This window comes from Schistocerca piceifrons, chromosome 4, assembly GCF_021461385.2.
Source record: "Schistocerca piceifrons isolate TAMUIC-IGC-003096 chromosome 4, iqSchPice1.1, whole genome shotgun sequence".
NCBI lineage: Eukaryota > Metazoa > Arthropoda > Insecta > Orthoptera > Acrididae > Schistocerca > Schistocerca piceifrons.
Genome location: NC_060141.1, coordinates 212636141 through 212660795, shown reverse-complemented (window position 1 = coordinate 212660795; position 24655 = coordinate 212636141). Strand labels below are relative to the sequence as shown.

Here is a 24655-nt window from a genome sequence, read left to right as displayed (position 1 = left end):
AAAAGGGCAAGCTGAGTTTTGCATGAGAGATACTCTGTAAAACTTTACTGATTCGTGCACATAAGCTTCTCTATCTCAAGAAAATTTATCATATTCGAACTGAGAATATGTTCAGAGCTTCTGCAACAAATCCATGTTTGGGTATTGGTCTGCAATTCTGCGGGTCCGTTCTTTTACCCCTCTTATATACAGGAGTGCTTTTTTCCAGTCGTTTGGAACTTTGTACTGAGACAGATTAGAAATACATACAAGTTATGTACTCTTTGTAAAACAGAATTAGAATTCCATCCGGATGTGCTACATAAAACACAAGTAGACCTTAAATACCTGTAGAGAGTACAGATGCTTAGCTTCGGTAACAAATGTTTACTTTTTCAGAGCACAGAATAAAATTAACCACTACACGCCAAAACTGTCAATGGACTGTCGATATGGTCACGTACAACATCTACAAGGGGTGTAAGGCAACATCCAGCGTCGCCATGCAGGTAGTTTGCTACATATATTAGCGCTCCAGTTTAAAAAGTGGTACAATAGATAAGACTTTACTCTACGTCGCTGACATTTTAAGGCCCGTTGGTGCCTGTGCACTGTCTCCGAGTTCTCTGAGACGAAATAAGACGGTATGCTGCCTATAACATCATGAGTCATGACCAACCTCGGTGCAGAAGCTGTTCGACAGTTTCCCTCGCAAAAGATTCCGCGTAACTCTTACCCATCGAAAACATCTTGTCACGGGTTGCTACCACTCGCCATACACAAAGTCTGATGAACTATGGTGTAGTTATGGCACGATATACCCTTACCCGCCATCCAAGTTCAGCTCGGCTCGATGGCCAGTTGGGTTAGGGGCGTTGCTGCTCCTAGACATTGATGATTTGTGTTCTAAAATTACGAAACCCTGTAGCCCCGTATCACCCTCTGATGTTGGCACGTATTGTTCCTACTTCAGTGTACATTAAGTAAAACTGCATTATGAGCTATTCTGCTCGTTGTTGCAGTCTGAATGGCCAGCAATGTCCACGTTGGTGGAAGAGATTAGCTTGAATACTGAGTCTGGCGTCGAGTTCTCTGGCGGCAAGCCTGCTTACTTCATTCCTGTGAGCGCCGCAGCTGCTCCAGCGGCGCCGCCTTCTGCCAGATTACTGGAGGCGCCTCAAGCCGCTGGATTAAGCCGGCCTCTGCTCGTGCTCCCTCGTGAACACAGCGGTGTCACTCCGTGGCACACCGCCGCTGCTGCTCCACAAAGACGCAGGTGCCACAGCCGTCTAAGAACTGAAAATGTTGTGACAAATAAACGGACACGCCAGACCTGTATTACTTGGCAGGATTTGTCTAAAACTGTCACCCAACATATTTCAGAATATTGCAGCACATCCCTTTGGTCAATGTAGTCATTCTTTTACGCTGTTGCGTAACTGCAGATCATGTTTAGTATCACCAGTGACTGTCCTGTTTATTGCCTGCTTTTCACTTCTAACTGCAGAATTGACAGCCTACGAGCTGACTGGCAAAAGGTAAAGATTTTTCTTCAAAGGAATGAGCAGGGTTATAATCTTGCTAGCCTAAGGCTGAATTTTAGCCTCAGTTAGCCGCCAAAGCATTCGCATCCCCCGCCCCCCTTCTCCATGTGGTGTCGTTGAGAAATTGCGGCCCCGCGCCAAAGTTGATAGCGCACATCGATACCACAGACAGTAGAGATGTCTTGCTACAATCCGCAACGACGCGAGGCTCTTCTCAGCACGGCAGCCCCCACGCAGAGAGGTTAATATCGAAGTGAGCGTGGTAGCACTCTACCCAGTTTCTATTGGAGACAGATGATCTCGATTCTCATTAAGAAGTTATATCTATGTGTGTGCTATGATGCCCACACTTTCATTCTTGATTGTGCCACTCCTATTAACTACCTTTTCAGAAAGATGTTTCCATTTGCACGACACTATCAATTCCTTAAAATTAATTTGCATGATCTTATGGGGCACATCCCTTCTTATAGGCCACAACAGATCGGACTATAGCATCTCACGGTATGCTACAGAGCGCAGCTGGCACCCCACATCTGGATTCGAACACACATTTTTATCTTTTTGTGATCAGTAGCCGTAGTGTTTTTATTTTGATTTTTAAGTACATACTTCCTCATAGCCACGCTTGCTGTAGCCAAAATGAGATTCATCAGTCGCAACCTGTGGCTAGCTCAGAAATTTCCTCACGGAAATAGTCCAGTAGTTCTATTGATATGTCCGCCACTGCGACACCAGCAATATAAGGCAATACTAAATTTGATTCTTCTCTCAAAGAGGGCCAAATGTTTCTTAGAATCAGTTCATAATATCGTTTAACTATTGCTGGGTTCGAAGCGCTATACTGACAAAGCCTAAGCACTGTTTTAACACAATGAAAAATATCTTTATAAGAAATGGTTCAAATGGCTCTGAGCACTATGGGACTTAACTTCTGAGATCATCAGTCCCCTAGAACTTAGAACTACTTAAACCTAACTAACCTAAGGACATCACACACACACCCATGCCCGAGGCAGGATTCGAACCTGCGACCGTAGCGGTCTCGCGGTTCCAGACTGTAGCACCTAGAACCGCTCGGCCACCCCGGCCGGTCTTTAAAGGAAGTTTGAAGTAAAAGTAAGGAGTTTGTCTAATGTACATGAATAGTTTCTTTGGAGTTGTTCAAACAAATTACAGTGATGCTTTGTTAAACGGTTTAGGAAGTGATGAACGTCTAGTTACTTGTTTGTGACAGTAAAATGGCCGGTGGCTATACACATACGTTCAGACATCCGTTGTAGCTGATGTTGAACTCGATGAAATGTTATTAATTCAATTTTTCTTGTTATAAGACTTAAAGTCTTTACGTTCTGTATGTCTAGTATTGCAGGACAGATTTTCTTTTAAAAATTGCTGCTTAACCTAATTAATAATCCACTATTCAAATTATACAACCACATGAATTCAAATTACGAGTGACATATGAAAGTACACATGTAAATGAAAGGAACACCAGAGATTGCGAATCTTATAAAGACTTCTTCATTTCATTTGAAAATGGTTGAGATATGTGTAATCATTTTTTAGTACGCTGAATCCGTTGACTACCCGTGGAAGAGCTATCTATAATGAAGCACTGTTTCAAAGAAACTGCATAAATATTAAGTTGGATCTTGATAAGATTCTGAAGTGGTGCAAAGACTGACAACTTGCTTTAAATGTTCAAAAACGTAAAATTGTGTACTTTTCGTAACGAAGAAATGTAGTATCCTTTGTCTGTAATATTAAACTGAGCTTATCACTTTGTAGGGACGCGAAGTGGAATGACCACATAGGCTCAGTCGTGGGCGAAGTAGGTGGTAGGCTTCGGTTTATTGTTAGAGTACTGCGGAAGAGCGGTCAGTCTACAAAGGATGTTGTTTACACATCACTCGTCCGACCGGTTCTAGAATATTGCTCAAGTTTGTGGGACTCATAACAAATAGGACTAACAGGGAATATTGAACGTATACAGGATGGGCAGCACGAATGAACGCACGTTTGTTTATTCAGTGGCAGAGTATCACAGAGATGCTGAAAAAACTGAACTGGCAGACTCTTCAAGACAGACGTGAACTATCCAGAGAGAATCTACTACTAAATTATCAAGAACCGGATTTAAATTATTACTCTAGGCATATACACACATCAAAAACATTTTGCATCATCCTGGTGCCCAGAACTCCTGAAGAGACGTTGACTCTGGATATTGTATCACAGACACAGTCACTTAGACTGTTCATAGATGTCACTAAACCCGCCCAAAGATGTAAACAACCATGCATGAGCAACGACCATTACGTGGAGGGGTTCAAAAAACGTTCAAATGTGTGTGGAATCGTATGGGACTTAACTGCTAAGGTTATCAGTCACTAAGCTTACACACTACTTAACCTAAATTATCCTAAGGACAAACGCACATACACACACCCATGCCTGAGGGAGGACTTGAACCTCCGCCGGGACCAGCCGCACAGTCTATGACTGCAGCGCCTAAGACCGCTCGGCTAATCCCGCAAGGCATTCGGAGGGGTCCGACAGCCGATCAGTTCTAGTCATTCCGCCAGGAAGGAGGTACACGGCTCGTGTTGTCTGCAGTTCAACCATGCTTAGATGGTCAATTTCGCGGTTCGATCGCGTCCGCATTGTTACTTTGTGCCAGGAAGGGCTTTTAACAAGGAAAGTGTCCAGGCGTCTCGGAAAGAACCAAAGCGATGTTGTTCGGACTTGGAGGAGATACAGAGAGACAGGAACTATCGACGACATGCCTCGCTCAGGCCGCCCAAGGGATACTACTGCAGTGAATGACCGCGTTCCCTCGGATTATGGCTCGGAGGAAACCTGACAGCAACGCCACCATGTTGAATAATGCTTTTCGTGCAGCCACAGGACGTTGTGTTACGACTAAAACTGTGAGCAATAGGCTGCATGATGCGCAACTTCACGTCAATGGCGAAGACCATCTTTGCAAACACGGCACCATGCAGCGCGGTGCCCGCATCTCGTGGTCGTGCGGTAGCGTTCTCGCTTCCCACGCCCGGGTTCCCGGGTTCGATTCCCGGCGGGGTCAGGGGTTTTCCCTGCCTCGTGATGGCTGGGTGTTGTGTGTTGTCCTTAGGTTAGTTAGGTTTAAGTAGTTCTAAGTTCTAGGGGACTGATGACCATAGATGTTAAGTCCCATAGTGCTCAGAGCCATTTGAACCATTTTTTTTTTTTTTTTGCAGCGCGGTACAGATGGGCCCAACAACATAACGAATGAAGCGCTCAGGATTGGCATCACGTTCTCTTTACCGACGAGTGCCACATATGCTTTCAACCAGACAATCGTCGGAAACGTGTTTGGAGGCAACCCGATTCAGGCTGAATGCCTTAGACACACTGTCCTGCGAGTGCAGCAAGGTGGAGGTTCCCAGGTGTTTTGGGGGGGGGGGGGGCATTATGTGGGGCTGACTTACGCCGCTGGTGGTGAAGGAAGGCGCCGTAACGTCTTTATGATAGGTGAATGCCGTTTTCTGACCGATAGTGCAGCCATATCGGCAGCGTATTGGCGAGCCATTCGTCTTCATGGACAACAATTGGCACCCCCATCGTGCACATCTTGTGAATGACTTCCTTCAGGATAACGACATCGCTCGACTAGAGTGGCCAACATGTTCTCCAGACATGAACCCTATCGACGTGCCTGGGATACATTGAAAAGGGCGTTTATGAACGACGTGACGTGACGTGACGCCAGAAGGTTCTCTAACCGTAGAGCAAACAAGTTCTAAAAATCAACTTGAATTTTAATTACACACTATTAATGAGCCAACCTCACATAGAGGAACTCTTTCAACAGTGATTGCGTTAACTACGGGGGTCGTTCCGAAAGTAATGCCTCCCATTTTTATTCACGTAAATCACAACAGCACAGCTAAATAGAGCAATATTTCAGATTTCAGCTACAGATTACCATTTTTCCACGTAGTCACCACCATTCGTTATGAACATTTGCCAATCACGAACCAGGGCCTGCATGCCGCACTTGTAGAAATCAGAACCAACTGAGTCTAAACGCTTCCTTACAGCTTTGACAACAGCATCCGAGTCTTGAAAACGTGCGCCATGTAGTCCATCTTTAAGAAGCCCAAAGAGATGAAGTCCATCTTTAAGAAGCCCAAAGAGATTAAAGTCTGAAGGCGCTAAATCGGGACTGTAGGCTGGATGGGGTAAGAGAGTCCAGCCGAATTTTGCAATGAGATGCGCAGTCGGAGAACTGGTGTGAAGCCTGGCGTTATCAAATTGCAGTTTAAAATTGGTCTTCTTCCCTTGTCTTACACTCGGAAATTTGGGCTTTCAGCTTCGTCAGTGTCGTCTCGTAGAGTGCTGAATTGACAATTCCCCTAGGCTGCAGGATATCCAAAAGAACCATACCCTGGATATCCCAGAAGACTGCGCACATCACTTTCCCTGCAGACGGCAGTGTCTTGAATTTCTTCTTTGATGGAAAATTCGCATGTCGCCATTCCATGGACTGCCGTTTGGATTCCGGTTCGTAGTGGTGACACCACGCCTCATCTCCGCTGAAAATGTTGTTCAGAAAATTGTCACCTTCAGCTTCATACTGAGCCAGCAAGTCCCGATAAATTTCCATCAGTGGGACCCATCTCGCACAGATTTTGCAACAACCAATATGTTCCAACATTGTTTCCAGGGCATTATAGCCGACATTCAGCTCTGCATGCAATTCTCTGGTCGTTATCCGCCGATCGACGCGGATGAGTTGATCAAGACGCTCTTCATTATGAGGGATGACAGCTGTGCAGGGTCCATCTGGCCGTGGCTTGCCATACACACCCTTTTCACCTTCTTGAAAATGTCATACCCATTGCCTTACATTGCTCTCGTCTGTTGTATCGTCTCCATACACCTTTAGCAAGAATCTATGGATTTCAAATGGCAGCAAGGAATTCAATCACGCATCGTTGTTTTATACGCCCGTCCATATCAGACTCCATTTTGTAACACACCTCTGCCGACGCCAGCTACCGCAGAACAACGAAACCACCTGCAAATGAAAGAGGAAGGCTCAGGCACTAGCATTACACTAACGACGTATGGTGCGGACATTCAGAGTCGCCACAAAAAATAGGAGGCATTACTTTCGGAAGAAACTCGTAGTAATGGTTTGTGATAACCGAAGGGCGATCGTTGCAGAAAACAGACACCCAAATATAGAGGTAACTATGGTATATTTAATTCTGGGGTGAGACAAGTGCTCACGTGTTTGCTTTTCGTGGACAACGTTCTGATTTGCTGAACAGCGAAAGAAGCCACAAGGTCTGGCTGTAAGCTCCATGTTACCAACACGTTTGTCCTGTTCATTCAACTACACTGAAACTATCCTGTACACCTCGCTGGATTACTTGAATGTCGAAGTTGTGATGCAATATACATAGGCATGACATGCAGAAATATCAAAACACGATAAAAAGAACACATTAGGTGTTGCAAGTATGAAAAAACCATTCCACATTCTTAGAACACTTACGACACCACAACCACCATCCTACAAACATGGGAGAATATAGGAAAATAATGAGAATAAATAACCCTTAGAAATACCTTATACAAATGCAAGAAAAGTTCCACATGTAGAAAGCCATTGCCGAAAACAAACATGTGATAAATGAGCAAACACATATCAGTACAGACTCCCTACTACACTTAATAAGAGAAATGATAAGATAAAATATTACCCCTCTTGCACATACAGCCACATTAAAACAAATAAATACCTTCCTCTCTCTCTTTCCTTCTTCCTTTCTTTCTCTCTCTCTCTCTCTCTCTCTCTCTCTCTTTCTCTCCCTCTCCCTCCCTCCCTCCCACCTTCTTGTCCTTCCCCTCCACACACACACACACACACACACACACACACACACACACACACACACACAAATACACAATCAGATCACAGACATCTCATGGTGATGTAATTGTATACTACTTTTAAATATAATTATTATCATCCACCATAGTAGTTGCATGGGGGCTTAATTAAATTTACGATTGAAAATGATTTTTTTTTTTTTTTTTTAGTATCTGTCTGTCCGATTACGTAAGTGTCGTAAACGGTTGGCCCTGACTAGTATTATCTACGCTATCTGACTGCAACAAACAATGTAGTAGCTGTATGTCCGATTACGTAAGTCTCGTAAACGGCTGGCCCTGACTAGTATTATTACTCTATCTGACTGCGACAAACAATGTAAGAAGATTTTCGTAAACACAGTTAATTAATTAAGTCCCCAGCAACTATAAAACCTACAAAATCCAAGCACAAATGTAACTGTTCTGTATGTGGAGTGTGACTCAACGTACGCATCTGGCACGGTTCTTTTCCAACAAGACAAGAATTTTGATACCAATTATACTGACGTGACAAAAGAAATTTAGAAAAACTATAATTACGCAAGAAAATCACAATTACACTCTAATCCTAGAACACAAGCCAGATGCTTTGTTGACTGAACCTGTAGTGACACATTATTTCAGATACACGAATAATAAAAAGACATTGTAAGTTTTACCTTCATATATATTGACGAAATGCACACAATAACATCTGCTATCTCTCCCATCAAATAACTGCATAAAACATGGAACAACACTCTTTACTACAACATCTTACTCCAACTTCACGACAACCACGAGCTCTTAACACATACTGTCCTCTACGATCTCATAACAAGCACTGACTGCCACGAACTCTTAACACGCACTGACTGCCATGAACTCTCAACAACCACTGTCCTCTACGATCTCTCGACAAGCACTTTGGCGCAATCTCTGGCGCAGTGGCACAGTGTAGCCACCTTTCATATGCCCCTCCTCCACAGGCCAGAATTTGATGGTATTTTTGCCAGCATTGGTGGTGAAAATACCACCAAATTCGTCCAGAAAAATACAGACAAAAATAAAAGATAATATTAATATCTAAATATCACATAATTAGTTAAAAATTTTGGCTTTGCACTGACCTTTCACTAACCTAATATATAAAATACAGTAGGCAATACAAATTCTTTTCATACATGTGGCTTTACATAATAGTTTACACAATATACAAAAAAATCAGGTTATACAAATGTTCACATAAAATGCTTTCAATGATTAGTTTATACAAAAAAAAGATACTAACAGGTGACATCTTTTCAGTAGAAGCAGTCCATCAGTTGCACCCAGTAAAGTTTAGCAGGTACACCCAGCAACAAGTCACATTAGTTCAGTAGAAGCAATCCATCAGATGTACCCAGCAATGTTAAGCAAGTGCAGACACCAACAAGTGACTTCATTTCAGTAGAAGCAGTCCATCAGTTGCACCCAGCAATGTTGAGAGCAGGTGCAGACGCCAACAAGTGACCATCATTTCAGTAGGAGTAGTCCATCAGTTGCACCCAGCAAAGTTTAGCAGGTACACACAGCAACAAGTCACATTAGTTCAGTAGAAGCAGTCCATCAGTTGCACCCAGCAATGTTGAGAGCAGGTGCAGACACCAACAAGTGACTTCATTTCAGTAGAAACAGTTCATCAGTAGCACCCAGCAATGTTGAGTTGGTGCAGACAGCAACAAGTGACATCATTTCAGTAAAAATAGTTCATCAGTTGCACCCAGCAATGTTGAGCAGGTGCAAACAGCAACAAGTGACTTCATTTCAGTAGAAACAGTTCATCAGTTGCACCCAGCAATGTTGAGTGCAGGTGCAGACACCAACAAGTGACATCATTTCAGTAGGAGCAGTCCATCAGTTGCACCCATTAAAGTTGAGCAGGTGCAGACACCAACAAGTGACACCATTTCAGTAAAAACAGTTCATCAGTTGCACCCAGCAATGTTGAGCAGGTGCAGACACCAACAAGTGACCATCATTTCAGTAGAAGCAGTCCCATCTGTGGCACCCAGTAAAGTTCAAGAGGTACACACAGCAACAAGTCACACTAGTTCAGTAGAAGCAGTCCATCAGAGGCACCCAGCAATGTTGAGTAGGTGCAGACAGCAACAAGTGACTTCATTTCAGTAAAAACAGTCCATTAGTTGCACCCAGTAAAGTTTAGCAGGTACACCCAGCAACAAGTCACATTAATTCAGTAGAAGCAGTTCATCAGTGGCACCCAGCAATGTTGAGTTGGTGCAGACAGCAACAAGTGACACCATTTCAGTAGAAGCAATCCATCAGTTGCACCCAGCAATGTTGAGAGCAGAAACAGACACCAACAAGTGATATCATTTCAGTAGGAGTAGTCCATCAGTTGCACCCAGCAATGTTGAGCAGGTGCAGACAGCAACAAGTGACATTATTTCAGTAGAAGCAGTTCTATCTGTGGCACCCAGTAAAGTTCAAGAGGTACACACAGCAACAAGTCACATTTCTCAGCAGAAGCAGTTCCACAAAATTCACTAACACTGATCACACAGTTCATCAGCAGAAATTGAACATGACTAAATGTCACACATCATGTTGAAAAGTGCCGGTAACAGTTCAGAATATTTATCTTCACTAATCAGACAGTTCAGGCTTGAACAATAGTTTGAATGCACATACAAATGCTTTTACAGTAACATACAAATCATAACAAACACACAAATGATATCAGATAATTGTCCTATTAACTATTACAATACACAAATACCAGTAAACCTATAATATTTATGGGTGTCAGTGCAAGCCACTACCAACAAACAAATAAAATAATATCTAGGAGATAGGTGGATAGGATTAGTAAAGGAAAACACACAGAACACACTCACTCATCTCTCATCCACATTAAGTACTACTGTGTAACTGAATAGTGTTAATTGTGTAAATGAAATTCTGTCTAAATCTGATGTTCATCATGTGTATCAAGTAGTACTGGCAGCAATGTATAATAGTCAATAATAGTTAGTCAACGTCATAGTCATCATGTCAAGACCAATGTTTGCCAAGCCAGATCAAAATGTACTGTTGTTGAACAACTGTCAGTGAGCCACGATATGCAATTACTTCCTCTCTTCAAAAAAAAGTATATACTGCTTAGTTATTTAACAACGTGTGTGTATAGACCATCTTCCTTCTATTTTAATGTTCTAGTCTGCTATCTTCATCCTCCTTGTTCCATAAGACCAACAAAAAAAAAATATGCTCCTCACTTACTTTACCTCTTATCCACCAAAACTCCAATAATCATCAGCATCACATAATCTCAATACGTCACTAATACTTCTTCAATACATCGATCATCAATATCATTTACCTTACCTCTTGTCCACAAAAAACTCCCATAATCATCTACTTCACATACTCTCAATACCTCAATAATACGTCGCTACATATAAACCTCAGCACCAATATCATTTCACTTCCATAACAACTCTTTTCTCTAGTCAGTCTCCTCGAACAAGTACAGATAAAATCCTAATGCAACTTCAGTTCAGCATCCCATACAATCCGAAGACAGAGTGTCCACACACAACCTCTGTGTAATCCATGTGACCCAAATTTTCTACTCATTATAAATTATAAGATACATTTTAGTTCCTTGTCCATCATTAAATAAAAGAAATGCATACCTGACCTCTAACAGACTTAGTTCGAATAACTCTCAGTAATTAAGTAAGATTACGGAGTGTGAATAATCATAATATTTCATAGTGTGTACACCACTTCAAGAATCATAGCAGAAGCAAACATGTGGAGTAATTTTTGTGTCAAGTGTCACTTCCTATTTCAATTGCTCACGAAAAATGCAGTGTAATAACTGTCAATGGTCTAAACCTAGTTTTGGTATGTCATGTCGTTAACTTCCTTCCTATTAGCATAAATTTATACAGCTTCCATAAAACCTCAGCTCATGTGACTTCTATGACTTTCTTGTACTAATGTCGTTCGTCGAATGATAGCAGTTAATTTTTTTATCTTAAAAATATAAGGCACTGAGCGTAAGCAAAACTTGCAATAGCGAGTAAATATACCAGTAGAGAACAGAATGTCAACAAATGTATGCAGCATAATTCTTACAACGAGGCTCTGCCAAGCGAACAATCTATAATTAATACAGTAGTGTGACCTAAACTCTATGTTTATACACAGTATATCAGCATTTCTATATTCTAAATTGAAGAGCAGTTATGGCAACAAAACAGAAATGTGTAAATATGTAATCCATACGCATAGCAGTAAACATATATCTTACGTAATAAACAGGTCATTATCATCATATCAGCATACCCAAATAAATGTTCATATGTAATCTTAATAAGTAAACATGAAGGCGCAAACAGATAAATCACAAAGTACAACATACATCAGCATAAGCAAATAAATGTTCATATGTCATCTTAGCAAGTAAACATGGAGGCGCAAGCAGATAAATCACAAAGTATAACTTACATACATAATCACAGTCAGCACAATTAATCAGGTTACAATTATAATTTAAATAAATAAGCACAGCAGGCACATAATTAAAAAAAAATATGACATCAGTGAAAAAGCAGTGCAGCCAAGCGATGCATAATATATATAAATAACAACCCTGTTCATTAATCAATAATTGTCAAAATCAGTAAATGTACACAAGCACGTCGCTTCACCAGTAAATTCATAGAACATAAAATTAGCACAAAGTATGAATCACGTAATCGCGAGCAGCAAATTACGTCTAAAGTACGTACCTAAGTGGAAATATGTTACCTGAAAAATGAACTCAATTAACAGTTACCTTTTTTAGTTTATTAGTTTCTTCTTCGAAATTACATTCTTCCTGAAAATTTCTCGATAGCAAGTCGTCTTAACGTCGGACACGCACAGAATTTACCTGAAGTTCTTAAATACTTTACACAACCGTATCCTGAAAAATACTGAATGTTAATAACAGAATTCATCAAGGCACTATAGCTTTATACTGAATTTTTAGTCGGAGAAATTAAACTGTGTGTTTGTTTACGGCTGTCAGTGCATTCGCACTGAGCGCTCGATCAGCTGTAGGCGCGTGACGTAGCTATTGTTTGCGGTCAACGACTGCCTTGTGCGGCGCGCAGACTTGACTGTTGCTTTGAGTATGTGCCGCCGCCAAAACACAGCGCGGTATCCTTGTACTCTCTGCATGTTTACATCTAGCTGTTGGTTTCTCAGAAGTATGTCATTCCACAAAAATTTTTACGTTAGATATATGGTGTATTCCCTTAGAGCGTCGAGATTTAAGAGTTTCTACTTCGACAGTGTTATCATGAATAATTTTGCGAATTCTATATGGACCGTTATAAAGCAGAAAAAATTTGCGACATAAGCCTTTTCCTTTGTGCGACAAACGATGAGACTTAATTAACACTTTTTGACCAACTGAAAAAGTTTTTAAACGACCAGGACGTTTCGCTGATTTCTCTCTTCTAGCAGCCGCAGATGCAATATTTTGCAGAGCCAGGTTGACAACTTCAGAATGCCGCAGTTTCCGTGAAGGCGGAAAAGGAACGATTTCAGAAATGCGATTTGTCGGTGCTTTGTTTTTTAATATCAATATAGGCGGTAAAGAAGTTGAGTCATTAGGAAGTTCATTCAGAATGTTTTGAAAAATATGAAGATACTGATCCCAAGTTCTGTGATTCTGATGACAATAAAGACGACACAATTTATTGATTTCCTTCATCCATCTCTCTGAAGCGTTAGATTGAGGGTGAAAAAGTGAAATGAAGATTGGTTTAATTTTACGACGCTGTAGAGTACGAAGCCAAATTTTAGAGCGAAACTGTGATCCATTATCTGATATAACCTTATCAACGTGACCGACTTCTTTAAGAAAATGTTTGATAAAAGCGTTGGATACTGAACGAGCTGTTGCTTTGCGTAAAGGTGTAAAACACACATATTTTGACGTCAGTTCCACTGCTACGAAAATGTACGCAAAACCATCAGTAGAACGAACCACTGGACCAAACAAATCGACTGCAGCCATCTCCTTTAATTTCGCTGGAATGATGGGAAACAACGGTGCTCTGTGAGAAATCGTTGGAGGCTTAGCCATTTGACATAATTTGCATTTGGCAAGAACAGATCGAATACGTTTTTCCATATTACTGAAGTAACAATTTTCTCGTAATTTGTGAAAGCATTTTCGGGGACCAAAGTGTGCATAACTGAGATGCGTATACCAAATCAGCTTATTAACCCACTCTTCAGGAATACAAACTAACCAAACGGAGTTGTCGACCGATTTTCGTTTAAAAAGAATGTCATTGCGGACTAAATAATGCTGTCTAATCGCTACGCTTTCCTTTTTCCTCCACTTCTCCTTAATGTCCTTCCAGATAGGATCCTTATTTTGCTCCTTAGCGATGTCCTGGAGCGAAGACGAAATAAAGTTCTCAAACGCAACACCTTGAATATACATCAAACAATAATTGTCTTCCTTGCAGTCCTCTTCAGCACTTTGTTTCAAACCCATAGGTGCACGTGATAAAGCATCGGCAACAATATTAGAAGAACCCTGTATGTAAACAATACTAAAGTCAAATTCCTGTAGGTACAGCGCCCATCGTGACAATCTGCCGTGAGTTAATTTTGTTGACATAAGAAATTCCAGAGCTCGATGATCGGTATAAACCTTAGTATGTTTGCCAAACAAAAATGTGCGAAATTTTGTGAAAGCCCAAACAACAGCCAAAGCTTCAAGTTCCGTAATCGAATAATTCTTTTCGGATTTAGAGAGAACACGACTTCCAAATGCAATAGTCTTCTGTACTACAACGCCGTTTTCTTCTATCTCTTGAAATAAGTGTGCCCCTAGGCCCTTGTATGATGAGTCCGTTGCCAAACAAAATTCTTTAGATAAATCCGGATGTGAAAGAAGTGGAGCAGCAACTAAAGCATCACGAAGCTGTTCAAATTCTGACTGAGCTTCCTCATCCCAACACCAATTAGATTTCTTTCCAGATAGTTCACATAAACGAGGTGTGGCCAAATCGTCCAATTTAACAAAGCGTCTAAGAAAATTACAGACACCAAGGAAACTACGAACATCACGTTTTGTAGTAGGAACAGCATAATTACGAATAGCATCTAATTTTTCTGGATCAGGAAGAATACCTTCTGTAGAAATAATGTGACCGAGAAATTTCACCTGAGAACGACCAAATTCAGATTTTTCCAAGTTTACTGTAATGCCAACTTTTGCAAAGATACGTAATAATGAGTCCAAAATTTTGTTGTGTTCACTCCAAGAACGTTTAGCGATAAGAATGTCGTCAACATAAGAAGTAATATTGTCACGAAGACAAACAGGTAAAATTTCATTTAAGCTACGAATGAATGCTGCTGAAGATACTGTAAGTCCAAACGGTAATTTCCGAAATTGGTAACAGTTACCAAAAGCTAAAAAAGCAGTATATTTTCTACAGTCAGGGTGGAGTTCTATTTGCCAAAAACTTGCGCGCATATCAATCGTGGATAAAACTTTAATTCCATGGAAATGTTGAAGAAGTTCATCTAAATTTTGTGGGCGGTCAGTTTCAGGAATGATGATGTTATTTATTTGTCTGGAATCCAGAACCAGACGAATTGATCCATCCTTTTTAAGAACAACGTGTAATGGGCTAGTATAAGGACTGACTGCAGGCTCAATAATGCCCTGATCTAACATGTACTGAAGTTCATTCTTAACCTTGTCTCTGTAAGCCAAAGGAATAGCGTACGTTTTCCCGCGAAATGGTGTGTGTTCTTTCACTTTAAATAAATATTGTAAGCCTTGTATAGTTCCTGTGTGATGACTAAACACTGTAGCATGTGAAGTTAAAATGTGGTGCAGCTCTTCTCTTGCAACGTCATCTGGCACTTCAGCTTTCTTAACCTTTTCGTTAATTAATTCCTCGCCATTAATTATATCATCCACCGCGTCTCTGTATCTATTGTCATTATCATGAATAAACACATTGTCGTCATAATGCTCAACGAAAACATCAGAAGTAAGAAACCTTAAACATTTTGTATCTGACTCAGATCTTGTTAAACACTCGAAAAATTTTAAACATTTCGGCATTCCAGCAACAGTCAAATTTACACTTCCTTCTTTAAAGTTCAAAATTGCCTTATGTGCGTTAAGAAACTCCGTACCTAATATAATTTGTGTACTGAGTAATGGAACAATAATAAAATTAGCAGAAAATTCGTATCCTTGACAAATGAAATTTAAATTGGTCTGTTGTTTGACCTCCACACTTTTTCCAGAAATCGCACCTCGAATTGTAGTTTTAGAAATAGGTAACACAGGACAGGCAATAGTTCTTTCACATATACGAAAAACTGATTCACTAATGACATTCAATGGGCTCCCAGAATCTAATACTGCAGTGAACTTATTCTTACCCACACATACTTCAATAACAGGATGTAAAAATGCGTCTACATTATTTTCCTTTTCGTCTAATAAAATGTCTCTCATGTCTTCCAGGCGTACGTAGTGTAAAGTCGTAGTGTCATTACTCTCTGAGCCGTCTATATTGCTGCCAGAAGCCGAAGCTGCAAGTCATTGTCGATTGTTTGCGTCACGTCTTTGAGTATTCGCGTCATTTCGCGGATCAATTTCTACGATTTGCACTTGTCTCTCTGAAGTTCTGTCACGTGGAGGATGCCAATTAGGTCCCTCCTGTCTGTTGGATGCAAATTCTTGGCTGTGTCTGTTATTAAAATTTCTGTTCTCCTGTCTGTCTGCATAACTACTTCTTGTGTAATTTCGACTGTCACTTCTGAAATTATTGTTGTATCTACTACCCTGATTGTTTCTGTAGTAAGAATTTCTATTACTGTTTGAATAATTTCTGTCTTGATAATACCGATTACTGTTTCCGTATGATTGATCATTCCGATACGAATTACCGTTGTTATAGTTGTCTGTGTAATTTCTGTTAGAACGTCTGTTATTGTCATAGGGCTGGTATCTATTGTCGTGTCTGCTACGTCTGTCATTCTCAAAATTACCCATATAACGCCCGTTCCGATCACTATCTCTTTTCTCTGGAAATCTATTGTAAATACTGTTACTGAAAAAGTTACAAGAGGTCCCGTCGTCGTTGTCATACTCTAGTTCTTGCAACAAAGTTTTAAAAGTCTCAATGTCGTCTTTACATCTTCCGGCCAAAGCAATTTGTCTTATGGATTGTGGCAGCTTAGTTAAACAAATGCGAATTAATTCAGTCGGGCTATAAGGGTTGGACAGGAACTGATTCTTTCGAATCATGTCTTCAAAGTACTCTGCCGGCGTGCGGAACTCAGACTGTTTAAAATTACGCTGCATAATCAGACTATGTTTGACTCTGTCTTGTGTGTTTTCGGACCAATATGCCGATAGAAATGCATGATAAAAATCATTTAAATTATTGCAATCTCTAATGAGTGCGCGCATCCGCGTCGCCGGTTCGTTTTCTAAATATCCACACATGAATTCTAGTTTGTGACTTAGTGGCCAATTGGTGGAAGTGCGTACATAAATTGATCTAACCATGCACATGGATGTATGTCATTCTTAGAATTGCGGAAGATCTTAAATTTCCGGACAGTCAAAAAGTGTTTATAATCAAAGTTTTCGCCTCGTGGCGACAAAGACCTACCGCGTCTGTCTCGGTCCGAATGTCGATTATTGTAAAGTTCACGCGCCTGGCGCTCTCTTGTTGCATCCCGTAAATGAAACAAATTATTTTCTTCAAACCCCTCTGCTACCTGTGATTCTAAATTTCTTCTGCTATCTTTTCCTACAATTTCGCCTTCGATCTGCTTGACTTGCTTCCGTAATGCCTCAAATTCCCTTTTCACGCGTTCATTAAATTTTCCCTGATTCTCAACATGCTTATTTATGTTCTGATACTCTTCGGTTTCTGCAAATGGTAATGGGGCTGTATCATCCGAATCTCTGTCCCCATGTAAACTAAGATTTGTCAATTTATCTGAAATTTCCTCAACTCTTTCCGATAAGTTACCTATTTTTTCTTTCTGTTTGTTTACATCTTCCGTAAGTGTCGCGACTCGGGTTTCAGTATTGACACATTTGGTAGTTAACTGTTCATATTGTCGTGTTAGATTATTTATTCTGTCATTTGGTACGGATTCCTCGATTCTTTCAAATATTTCTTCCTTATCCTTTGCACGTTGTAAATTTAACTCTGAAAAATTCTGTACTATCACGCGATCTCTTTCTTCCTGTTCTCTATCCTGTTCCCTTTGTCTGATTTCCACTGCAATTAATCTATTATTGTGAGAATTCAGAATCGGTTGTACTTCTTCCCTGATTTCTTTCTTTAATTCATCTTTCATATTTTTGAAACATGTCCCTATTCGTGAATCTATCCGTGTTTCCAAAGTTCCCATCTCTGTTTTAAATTCAGATCCTAACCGAGTTTCCATTGTTCCCATATCAGTTTTTAATTCAGCCCGTAAAGTTCCCATCTCTGTTTTTAATTCAGATCCAAACCGTGTTTCCATTGTTCCCATCTGTGTTTTAATTGTTCCCATCTCAGTTTTAATTGTTCCTATCTCTGTTTTTAATTCAGATCGTAACTGTGATCCCTGTGAGTCTAACCGTGTTTCCATACGTGCTCCCAAATTTAATATAGCACTCATCAACTGCTCCATATTAAATTGTTCAGAATTCTTTTCGCCCCTAACATTTCCCGCAAAACTAACTTCCTTCTGCATAGCCATAAGGCTCTCTGTGTTCGATACTATTCCAGAATCTTCTGTCGTTAATCTTGGATTCTGTGAATTTTCTAATTGAGAAAAATTTTGAAATGGTTCCGGACTATTTTCCCGACTTATTACATTGTTTTCAACTCCATTATCCACCATACTGTTTTCCTCTGTTGGCGAGTTCGCCATGTCAACAATTTCGTTATTCTCACTATTCATCATTTTCGCCTTTTTCATTGATCGCGTAATCATTTACAAAATATACGAAAGATTCGTCACTGTACGAAAATTACACACAATGACTCTTTATCTCCAACAATACTATTCACATGAAATGTCTCCCTCAGACACGATCAATCGAACAATTGAAATAACTGCACTAATTTGTCAAACGCGTATACAAGGCAATAAAAATTAAATTTTGAAAAATACCATTAGAAGAATGCCAATTACCAAATCTACACATGCAAAATAGACTACAATTATTAACTACAAATTACTACAACAATACTACAGTCTACAATTTTCACAATCAGAAGAATCCAAGGGACGATCCTGGCAGGGTCGCCACGTGCATGGGGGCTTAATTAAATTTACGATTGAAAATGATTTTTTTTTTTTTTTTTAGTATCTGTCTGTCCGATTACGTAAGTGTCGTAAACGGTTGGCCCTGACTAGTATTATCTACGCTATCTGACTGCAACAAACAATGTAGTAGCTGTATGTCCGATTACGTAAGTCTCGTAAACGGCTGGCCCTGACTAGTATTATTACTCTATCTGACTGCGACAAACAATGTAAGAAGATTTTCGTAAACACAGTTAATTAATTAAGTCCCCAGCAACTATAAAACCTACAAAATCCAAGCACAAATGTAACTGTTCTGTATGTGGAGTGTGACTCAACGTACGCATCTGGCATGGTTCTTTTCAACAAGACAAGAATTTTGATACCAATTATACTGACGTGACAAAAGAAATTTAGAAAAACTATAATTACGCAAGAAAATCACAATTACACTCTAATCCTAGAACACAAGCCAGATGCTTTGTTGACTGAACCTGTAGTGACACATTATTTCAGATACACGAATAATAAAAAGACATTGTAAGTTTTACCTTCATATATATTGACGAAATGCACACAATAACATCTGCTATCTCTCCCATCAAATAACTGCATAAAACATGGAACAACACTCTTTACTACAACATCTTACTCCAACTTCACGACAACCACGAGCTCTTAACACATACTGTCCTCTACGATCTCATAACAAGCACTGACTGCCACGAACTCTTAACACGCACTGACTGCCATGAACTCTCAACAACCACTGTCCTCTACGATCTCTCGACAAGCACTTTGGCGCAATCTCTGGCGCAGTGGCACAGTGTAGCCACCTTTCATAGTATGCACAAAAATCCGTGCATTTTATACAAAAGCACCTATTTTTGCAGTTTCCATTTATTGACTTGTTCCCATGTAGCAGTGCATTAAGACACACAGAACATATGCAAATATTACACTCACGTTCAGAAAAAAACAGAACTCTTTGAGTGACTAGAGATAGGACACTTATATTCACAGGACACGTTTATTCCTATGTTCTGCATTTCAGTCGCCTTGGTTCAGCATGTCTCCTGTTGCCTATAAAGGCAGAAATTCCGCCATGGGCCCTCTTAATTTGTTCCATGCGTGATGGCATCGGCATGTTTAAGGGGCGAATGCACCCATCGTTTAACTATATACCACACATTTTCGATTTGCGACAAGTCTGGTGATCTGGCCGGCTAGGACAAAATGGTGACGTCCTGTGACACCTAGAAAGCACGTGTTAAACCAGCAACATATAGTTGTGCATTGTCTTGCTGAGAAATGGTATCGCCGCGCGGGATTAGCCGCGCGGTCTTAGGCGCTGCAGTCATGGACTGTGCGGCTGGTCCCAGAGGAGGTTCGAGTCCTCCCTCGGGCATGGGTGTGTGTGTTTGTCCTAAGGGTAATTTAGGTTGAGTAGTGTGTAAGCTTAGGGACTGGTGACCTTAGCAGTTAAGTCCCATAAGATTTCACACATATTTTAAAAAAATGGTATGTGGTGTGTTGTGCAGAAAGGGTGTGGCTATGGGTCGCAGAATGTCATTCACGTAAGTCTCCCTGGTCACAGTGTCCTGGACATGCACCAGGTGTGATCTGTGGTTGTACCCAATAGCACACCACACAACAAGGCCTTGAGTTGGCGCTCTATGTCTTGTGCGAATGCAGTTACTGTGATGCCGCTTTCCCTTCTGCGGCGAGCCAAGATGCGGCCATCATTTTCGAACAAACAGAACCTGGATTCGTTCAAAAACACTGATGCCATTCCTGTCCCCAGTCATGTTGTTCCATACACCATTGGCATCTAAGCATGTTTCTGTACATCCGTCAAGGGTAGGCGGAGAAATGTACACGCACGTAGCCGATGCCGTAATAAACGGCGACAGACTGTCACCCCTTATAGTGTACGATGTGTTGGCCACGTGGTGAACAGGACGCAGATCTGCCCTGTTGGATGAGGAGGTGGGGGTGGTGGGTCTGGGTGGTGCGACCTCACTCATCTCGTCCTGTTCTATGGCCATCCGTGACCATTCGGCACACACCCGTTGCACTGGCGAAACATTTTGTCCCACACGAGCAGCAATTTCCCGGATGGATGCATCACATTCTCTCATGCCAATAATATGCCCTCTTTCAAAGTGGCTGATATGACCTTACGGCTCACGCATATGTCTGCGATCCATTCTGCACTCTTCTCAGGTCACACTGATCCACTACCTTCGGTTTATACCACGAGTGCTGTTGACTCATTTTATCGTTAGGTAATGTTGCTCCGTGATATCTGTATCGATCCTGAATCCACGGGACGACATGATTTAAATGCCAATCTTTTTTTTTTCAGAAAATATTAATGTGTATGTCCCATGAATATCAAGCTCTATCTCCAGTTGCTCAAGGTGTTCTGATTTTTCTAAACATGTTTGTATAACTGAACAATTTTGTTTGATTTATCGAGAAGACCTTATCTTTTATCGTTACTAATATTTCGCGAATTTTTAATGTATGACAATATGAAAACATTTCTCTCTATAACGCGGAACCACACAAAATTTGCAAATATACCTTGCTTCACTACGTTTTCCACAGGGAGCACACACGCTACAGTCTCTGGTAGGGAATTTTTTCTTTGGAATGGTTGAAATGGACACAATTTCACGTTACTTCGCGTCACCTGACACGCTTTCAGGTGGATCTTCATGTGATGCTGTCCCTACTCTTTCAGGGAATGGCCCGGGCATATCCCTCTTTGGGTCCAGAGAGACTTCATTATCAACATTGGAAAGCCATTCTTTCGCCACCGAAACGAGAAACTGTTTATACTTAATTTTTTTCTCTGGACTCAAGTTACTGTAAATTCCAAACGAACACAAGAGTCCTCAGTTTATTATATAAACGAGACTTATTTATCCATTTCTTTGATTTCATTGGAATGGGATAGCAGGAAAGGTACTAATCCACGTGATAAACCCCTTTCATACGGGCGTTGTACTGATTTACATACACAGGATTTTCTGTGTCCTCTCCCATTTTTTTGGTCCTTGTATTTGAGAGAGGATCATCATAAATTGTTGATATTCTGACAGCCCGATTGAGTTTCTATACGAGGAGAAGAATGTCACCTTTTCTACAGAAAACTTTGTCACATTTCTTCATTCTGGATGCTCTGGTTTTCCGAGTTTGCGGCAATCCTCTGTTCACGGTAGTAGTACCACAAATTCTGGTTTTGTTTTTCAGTAATAACTCTGCATTAGAGACATTGTTACTGTAATTATACTGGTAGACATGATTCTACCTACCAAGATAAGGGAAAAGGAGATAACAGATATTTCCAGTTTCTTCCCTCCACTGCGTAAATTTCAAAATTGCAGATATAGACTGTGTCGTTCTCGCACACCACCCCAACAAGCAGCCCACACTAAGCAATTTTTTCAGGGTTATACGTTCGAAACCTCAGGCGTCCTCTCCAGAAAATCATCCCCTCGTCCGAAGACCATTGTATCTTTGGTTTATAAATTAATTTGCATTTATCGAGGAAATAATCCATCAAAGTTTGAACTTTGAAGAGTCTCCCGGAGCTACTCTTCAGTTTCGTGTGCCCGTTAAAGTACCGGAATGTCAAAATCTGTCCAAATCTATTGGGACTGTCAAAATTTTGGGGTAGCTATCAGACGGTCTGTTGACCAGTAATCTTTCTATCCATCTTTACTTGTTAATCCCATCAAAAGAATTAGGCCAAGGAATTTCTTCATGTGTCTTTGTGTAACAGGAGACCACATGAGTGACTTACCCGACGTATTGCGTTTCACTGAGGTTTGATCTTGAGACGTACACAACTTCACAACTTCTTGCAAGGCAGTTCAATCGCGTCGTCACCGGACATCATGCTAATCACATAGGGTACAGAGACATATTACGTAGGAAATGTGAAGACTACAGGAATACCTTCACATGGTAGCTCTGGTATGTGTTATTTTCTTATGCTCCTTCACAGATTTAAAAATATCATTATCAGTGGAATCTTACTCAGAACCGTAAATTCAACCCCTCTCACAGTCATCCAGTTCTTCATTCCCACTGTGAATAAATGAATACGGTTCGGAAGTGCTCCAAAATTATTGCAGAGTCGTTCATATCCTTCCGCTTTCTGAATTAGGGCATCTCTAAAAACAGAAGAAACTTCAAGACGGAAATAGTAATTATTTATGAAATATCAAAATACGCTTACAATGCTAAATAAGCGAAAGGTACGTGAAGGCAATAGCCTTTCCTAGGTTTTCCGTGGGTGTAAACACCTAACTCAACGATGTGTACAAGCAGCGTGTGGTAAACACGAGTTACGAGTATATCTCGATCCGATTGTGCGTGAGACACACACGCACACAAACACACAAAAGCGCGCGCGCACACACACATACACACACACACACACACACACACACACACACACACGCACACATACATACACAAACACAAGTATTCAGGAAGAATGTAAGTAAGGAATCAGTGAGTTGATTTAAACACAATTCACTTAAGGTATTCACTGAAACATATAAATATATAAGTACAGAGATAAATTTAGGTATTTATTACGATACCCAACAAATAAATCTAATCACTCTTCAGATCATTGTACATGTAACTGCAAAGTATCTGATAATGGCAGCATGCTGCCGAAATGCGTCGTCCTAACAAATTTCATGAAACCTCAGTTTGCATTTTAGAGAAGAAGAAGAAGAAGAAAACAGAGAGCGCGTCTTATGTTGTTCTTGATAGTGAAAGCAAGATCAGAATCGTCAATACACCGCCTTAGCATTTGTTGATCTATAAAAAGAGTTGGACAACGTAAAAACGAAGCAATATAGTTAAAATTTACATGAAGTAGGTATGTGTTACCGTGAAATATCGATGACATATAAACCAGGAGGGAACAGTAAGAACGGAGGACCAAGAGATTTCTTACATTAAATAGGACTTAAGGCAAGGCTGCAGCCTGCTAGTGTTCTATCTGTACATCGAATACACAGTGATGGGAACTGAAGAAAGATTGAGGAATAGGATTAAAAGTGAGGGTAGAAGGATCAATGATACACTCCTGGAAATGGAGAAAAGAACACATTGACACCGGTGTGTCAGACCCACCATACTTGCTCCGGACACTGCGAGAGGGCTGTACAAGCAATGATCACACGCACGGCACAGTGGACACGCCAGGAACCGCGGTGTTGGCCGTCGAATGGCGCTAGCTGCGCAGCATTTGTGCCCCGCCGCCGTCAGTGTCAGCCAGTTTGCCGTGGCATACGGAGCTCCATCGCAGTCTTTAACACTGGTAGCATGCCGCGACAGCGTGGACTTGAACCGTATGTGCAGTTGACTGACTTTGAGCGAGGGCGTATAGTGGGCATGCGGGAGGCCGGGTGGACGTACCGCCGAATTGCTCAACACGTGGGGCGTGAGGTCTCCACAGTACATCGATGTTGTCGCCAGTGGTCGGCGGAAGGTGCACGTGCCCGTCGACCTGGGACCGGACTGCAGCGACGCACGGATGCACGCCAAGACCGTAGGATCCTACGCAGTGCCGTAGGGGACCGCACCGCCACTTCCCAGCAAATTAGGGACACTGTTGCTCCTGGGGTATCGGCGAGGACCATTCGCAACCGTCTCCATGAAACTGGGCTACGGTCCCGCACACCGTTAGACCGTCTTCCGCTCACACCCCAACATCGTGCAGCCCGCCTCCAGTGGTGTCGCGACTGGCGTGAATGGAGGGACGAATGGAGACGTGTCGTCTTCAGCGATGAGAGTCGCTTCTGCCTTGGTGCCAATGATGG

General features: G+C 41.2%; 1 pseudogene; it reads left to right on the top strand.

Annotated features, from left to right (window-relative positions):
* The first annotated feature begins 431 nt into the window (after positions 1-431).
* The window catches only part of LOC124795736, an 84164-nt pseudogene continuing 59940 nt past the window's right edge, over positions 432-24655 (top strand).